Source organism: Hyperolius riggenbachi, chromosome 1 (assembly GCF_040937935.1).
Source record: "Hyperolius riggenbachi isolate aHypRig1 chromosome 1, aHypRig1.pri, whole genome shotgun sequence".
NCBI lineage: Eukaryota > Metazoa > Chordata > Amphibia > Anura > Hyperoliidae > Hyperolius > Hyperolius riggenbachi.
Window position 1 is genome coordinate 37250202 of NC_090646.1, and position 6482 is coordinate 37256683.

Genomic DNA, 6482 nt, shown 5'->3' on the forward strand with positions numbered 1-6482 from the left:
CGGAAATCCGCGTCTATCTTCAAAATTATGCGAAAACGCGTTAAAACGTGCAAAAACCGCCACTAAAACTTGAAAATGCACCCCAGTCGCGGTATAGACAACTAGGGATGTGACCTATCTATGGATGCGGAAAATCTCACCTGAATACTGAAAGGTCTCAAAATGATGATAAAAACATGCTGAAACAAATAAATTGCAAGTAAAGTGAGAATCAAAGAGAGAGAAAAAAAGAGAGAATTACAAAATAGTGAGAATAAACATGCATGTGTATTGATTTATTCTTAATAAATTGGATTTGTACCTTCCAAAATTTACAGTGTGTAAAAATGCGGAATCCGCATAAAAATGCGGAATCCGCATAAAAATGCGGAATCCGCAATGGGATGCGGAAATACTCATTATTAAATGTCTATCTTAAAAAATACGTGAAAACGCACTAAACGCGTAAAAACCGCCACTAAAACGCGAAAACGTGTTTCAGTCGCGGCATAGGCACTTAGGGATGTGACCTATCTATGGATGCTGAAAATCTCACCTAAATACCGGAAGGTCTCGAAATAATGATCAAAACATGCTGAAACAAATAAACTGCAAGTAAAGTGAGAATCATAGGAAAAAATTACAGAATAATGAGAATAAGGTATTGTATCTCAATCTTATCTTCTGCCATCTTCAGCATTTCTTAACTAATGATTATATAAATATAGAACAGTGTCAAATTAATTTGACACAAATTTCAATTTAAAGTTCTCCCTTAACCACTTGCCGACCAGGGCTGTATTGGCTGATCTGTGCTGCGTGGGCTCTCCAGCCCGCAGCACAGATCAGTATTATGCCAGGGCGATCAGACTTCCCCCCTTTTTTCCCCACTAGGGGGATGTCCTGCCGGGGGGGGTCTGATCGCCGCCGGCCATCTGCGTTTTGCGGGGGGGGCTCCTCAAAGCCCCCCTCCGCAGCCATTTCCGCCCTCTGCCTCCTTACCTCCCTCCCTCCCTCTCTCCGTAATGCGCAGGACGGAGTTCCGTCCTGCGCATTGAAGGATAGGCTTCCGCCTATCAGATGCCGGCGATCCCCGGCCAATCAGAGGCCGGGGATCGCCGATCTGCCTTACGGCGCTGCTGCGCAGCAGCGCCGTATGATGTAAACAGCGGGGATTTCTTCCCCGCGTGTTTACATTTTGCCGGAGAGCCGAGATCGGCGGCTCTCTGGCTGTTCACGGAGACACCCTCCGTGAACTAACATGGAAAGGCCGCTCGATCGAGCGGCCGTTTCAATGGTAACCCGCAGACGACCAGTTTACGCCGATCGGCGTTAGCTGGTCGTCAAGAGGTTAAGGATTAAGTGAATTGAAGTATGATTAAATAATTTTTTTGCAGAAATATAACTCTATGGAAATAGTTTGATAAAGTGTTGAGGGTCCTCTCGCGTACGTACAAAAAGGGCGCCCGGACAAAAAGGGCGCGGGGTGTAAACGCTAATTAACAATTAACCTCCTTAGCGGTAACCCCGTGTGTGACACGGGGTAAGCCGCCGGAGGGTGCCGCTCAGGCCCTGCTGGCCCGATTTACTTAATTTTTTTTTTTGCTGGACGCAGCTAGCACTCTGCTAGCTGCGCCAGCACCCCGATCACCGCCGCCGCGCGCCCGATCGCCGCTATCCGGTGCAGCGCGCGCCCCCCCCCCCCAGACCCCGAGCGCTGCCTGGCCAATCAGTGCCAGGCAGCGCCGAGGGGTGGATCGGGTCTCCCAATGACGTCCCGACGTCGCTGACGTCGGTGACGTCATCCCGCCCCGTCGCCATGGCGACGGGGGAAGCCCTCCAGGAAATCCCGTTCTTTGAACGGGATTTCCTGATCGGTGATCGCCGAAGGCGATCGAAGCGGGCGGGGGGATGCCGCTGAGCAGCGGCTATCATGTAGCGAGCCCTCGACTCGCTACATGATAAAAAAAATAAAAATTTTTAAAAAACTGTTGCGCTTCCCCCTGGCGGTATTTTTCATACCGCCAAGGGGGTTAATCATTAATAGCGTTTATAAAAATAGTGTGCTATATTTTGTTTACAAATAATGTTTAACAAATTTATAAATCATTAAATAATGTTTATGAAATCGGCAATTGTGAAAACTTTAATCTTCCCTGTTTCAAAAGTGAAACTTAGAATTACGTTTATTAAAATAACGATAATATATGATTAATTGTTATAATTGTATATTATTGTGAATAACCTTCATTTATGGTTTGTTCTTATAATAAAATCTGAAAATATTCTTTATAACGATGATATAAATATAACACGTTCGTAATAAGTGTTGTAAAACATTAGTAAATATTACTAAAATTGTAGTAAAACTATACCTAAGCCTACTCTCACACAGAACCCTCCCTGTACCTATCCCTAACCCCTAGACCCCCCTGTTGGTGCCTAAACCTAAGACCCCCCTGGTGGTGCCTAAACCTAAGACCCCCCTGGTGGTGCCTAAACCTAAAACCCCCCTGGTGGTGCCTAAACCTAAGACCCCCCTGGTGGTGCCTAAACCTAAGACTGCCCTGGTGGTGCCTAAACCTAAGACCCCCCTGGTGGTGCCTAAACCTAAGACCCCCCTGGTGGTGCCTAAACCTAAGACTGCCCTGGTGGTGCCTAAACCTAAGACTCCCCTGGTGGTGCCTAAACCTAAGACCCCCCTGGTGGTGCCTAAACCTAGGACTGCCCTGGTGGTGCCTAAACCTAAGACTCCCCTGGTGGTGCCTAAACCTAAAACCCCCCTGGTGGTGCCTAAACCTAAGACCCCCCTGGTGGTGCCTAAACCTAAGACTGCCCTGGTGGTGCCTAAACCTAAGACTCCCCTGGTGGTGCCTAAACCTAAGACCCCCCTGGTGGTGCCTAAACCTAAGACCCCCCTGGTGATGCCTAACCCTAACCACCCCCCTTAGTCATCGCTTTATTATGTGGATAATAATGTTTTACAAATTGTGACTCCAAAAAATATATTGCAATTTACATTACGTACTGATCGCTTTATTTTGTGAATAATGTTTTAAAAACAGTAAGGGATAAAACTTTAAATAATATTTTAATTAGTTAAATAAGATACATATGTTTAGTATTTTTATAAACGTTATTCGGCACGGGTGCATTTTATAAACGTAAATCACCACAAGCTCAGTTATAAATCATTAAACATCTCCGGGCGCCGTTTGTAAACTTTATTTAGCTCCGGCGCCCTTTTTTCCTGCTCGGCGCCCATTAAAGAGACACTGAAGCGGAAAAAAAATATGATATAGTGAATTGGTTGTGTACTATGAATAATTACTAGAAGATTAGCAGCAAAGAAAATATTCTCATACTTTTATTTTCAGGTATATAGTGTTTTTTTCTAACATTGCATCATTCTATAATATGTGCAGATTACACAACACTCAGCATTCAAAATGAGTCTTTCAGAGCAGTCTGTGAAGTAATGACCTCTCCTCTAGCAGAGGAAAAGTAAATAGTCCAGGAACAGTTGAGATAATAAAAGTCAGATAACAGCCCTCTCCACGACTAACTTAATCAGAGAGCTTAATGGCTTGTTTGCATAGAGATAACAACTGGAGTTTCTCAACTCTTAAGGTCCGTACACACGCCGGACTTTAGGCAACGACGGGTCCGTCGTTGCCTCCCGCTGGGTGGGCGTGCCAGCGACAGTCCGGCGTGTGTACGCTCTGTCGTCAGACTGATACGGCTGTTCCTGAGCGATCCGCCGGGCGGATCGCTCAGAAACAGCCGTATCAGTCTGACGACAGAGCGTACACACGCCGGACTGTCGCTGGCACGCCCACCCAGCGGGAGGCAACGACGGACCCGTCGTTGCCTAAAGTCCGGCGTGTGTACGGACCTTTCCTGTACTGGAAACAATTAGACTGATGTATCTGATCTTAATGGTTTATTTCTTAGCTGTGCTACACATACAAATCATAATATCATCATTTTTTTATTTTGCTTTAGTGTCTCTTTAAACATTATTTATTATGGGAGTGAATGGTGGCGCCCTTTTTGTCCACTAGCTGCCTGTGCCCTTTTTTCCCAGCTCCGGTCCTCTCAACCTGGAAAATGGGGGATTTAAAACCCCCTACAGAGATTCCAGGGAGTGGAACCTGCAATAGTATATTCCATAGTAGTTTATACTAGTAATTAGCTGGAAATGGTTTATTTAAATATATGATAAGAATTCAACTTTAAATGAGAAATATTCTCAGCTGAGAAGAATGCTTGAAAATTTTTTGAGAATAAATCTTATCAAACTATCTTAACTAAACTAAATTAAACTAAACTAATTTAAACTATTATCCTAAATATCTATTCTACTATGCATCCTTGTTGTCCAAGCTATCAGCCATGCCTGTTCATACCAGTACACTTAATAGAACCGTTCCAGGCGAGATCACCAAACATAAACCTATATCAGCTGTCTCCAATGCGAGGGGAGACAATAACATAGAAAGACACTGAAGACACCTCAGACACCTCAGAACTCCAGAACCTTTGATGCGTTATACACAGTAGGTCAGAGACTGACCTTCCTCATGAAAGACATCAAATTTCCACACCTTATGGACCAGGCCTTTTCTGCTATAAGGTTTGATTCAACTCTTCTGAGAATCTCATCCAAATTAGGTATATAAAGAGTTTTTCAATTAAGTGCTAATTGGCTTCTGGTCACAATAAAAATATGATTAACAATCAGTCTCTCCTGAGGAGGCAAGTCCCTTGTTCCCAGATGGAGCAGTGCCATACCAGGTGGTATGGACTGAAGTGACATTGGAAGCTGTTTTAAAAAGCATTCAATATTGTCCCAAAGTTTTTTAAGTTTAGGACATTCCTATAATATATGTTCTATGGAACCCGTCAGGTTACATCCACTCCAACAAAGTGGGGAAGATTTACACAACCGCCAATCCAAGAGGCTACCATGCCCAGCCTTTTCGGTGTAAACCACTACAAGTTTCCGTAACATTTGTTGGGGCCTTCTCCTTAACATGGGTCTAGTCAAAAAGAATGTAATGTGGTCTTATTGGTCTACGCACCCAATACATCACATGCCCATGTTCTCTGCTGCCATGTCCAGGTCACGATTTGAGAACATCCTGCGCTTCCTGCACTTCAGTGCCAATACAACCTGTCATCTAAGAGGCCAGCCTGCTTTTGACCGGTTCCACAAAATTTGGCCCCTCATAGACCACCTGTCATCAAAATTTGCAGATGCATATACCCCTGAACAGGCATTTTGAGGCATTTGGTTTCCAGACTACTCCTCACGGTTTTGGGCCCCTAAAATGCCAGGGCAGTATAGGAACCCGACAAGTGACCCCATTTTAGAACGAAGACACCCCAAGGTATTCCGTTAGGTGTATGATGAGTTCATAGAAGATGTCCTGGCATTTTGGGGGTGCTGAATTGTAAGCACCCCTGTAAATCCTAAAGGTACTCATAGGATGTTGGGCCCCTTAGCGCACCTAGGCTGCAAAAAAGTGCCACACATGTGGTATTGCCGTACTCAGTAGAAGTAGTATAATGTGTTTTGGGGTGTATTTTTACACATACCCATGCTGGGTGGGAGAAATCTCTCTGTAAATGACATTTTCTTAATTTTTTTTACACAGAATTGTCCATTTCAAGAGATAGTTCTCCCACCCAGCATGAGTATGTGTAAAAATACACCCCAAAACACATTATACTACTTCTACTGAGTACGGCAATACCACATGCGTGACACTTTTTTGCAGCCTAGGTGCGCTAAGGGGCCCAAAGTCCAATGAGTACCTTTAGGATTTACAGGGGTGCTTACAGTTTAGCACCCCCCAAAATGCCAGGACAGTAAACACACCCCACTAATGACCCCATTTTGGAAAGTAGACACCCCAAAGTATTCAGAGAGGGGCATGGTGAGTCATGGTTTTTGGTCACAAGTCAGCAGAAATGGAAGCTTTTTTTATTTTATTTTATTTTTTGCTCACAAAGTGTCATTTTCCGCTAACTTGTGACACAAAATAAAATCATCTATGAACTCACCATACACCTTACAGAATACCTTGGAGTGTCTTCTTTCTAAAATGGGGTCATTTGGGGGGTATTTATACTATCCTGGAATTCTAGCCCCTCATGAAACATGACAGGGGGTCAGAAAAGTCAGAGATGCTTCAAAATGGAAAAATTCACTTTTGGCACCATAGATTGTAAACGCTATAACTTTTACCCAAACCAATAAATATACACTTATTGGATTTTTTTTTATCAAAGACATGTAGCAGAATAAATTTGGACAAATATGTATGTAGAAATTTTACTTTATATGAAAAATGTCACCACAGAAAGTTAAAAAAATATTTTTTTTGACAAAATTCATGTCTTTTTGATGAATATAATAAAAAGTAAAAATCACAGCAGCAATCAAATAGCACCAAAAGAAAGCTTTATAAGTGACAAGAAAAGGAGGTAAAATGCAT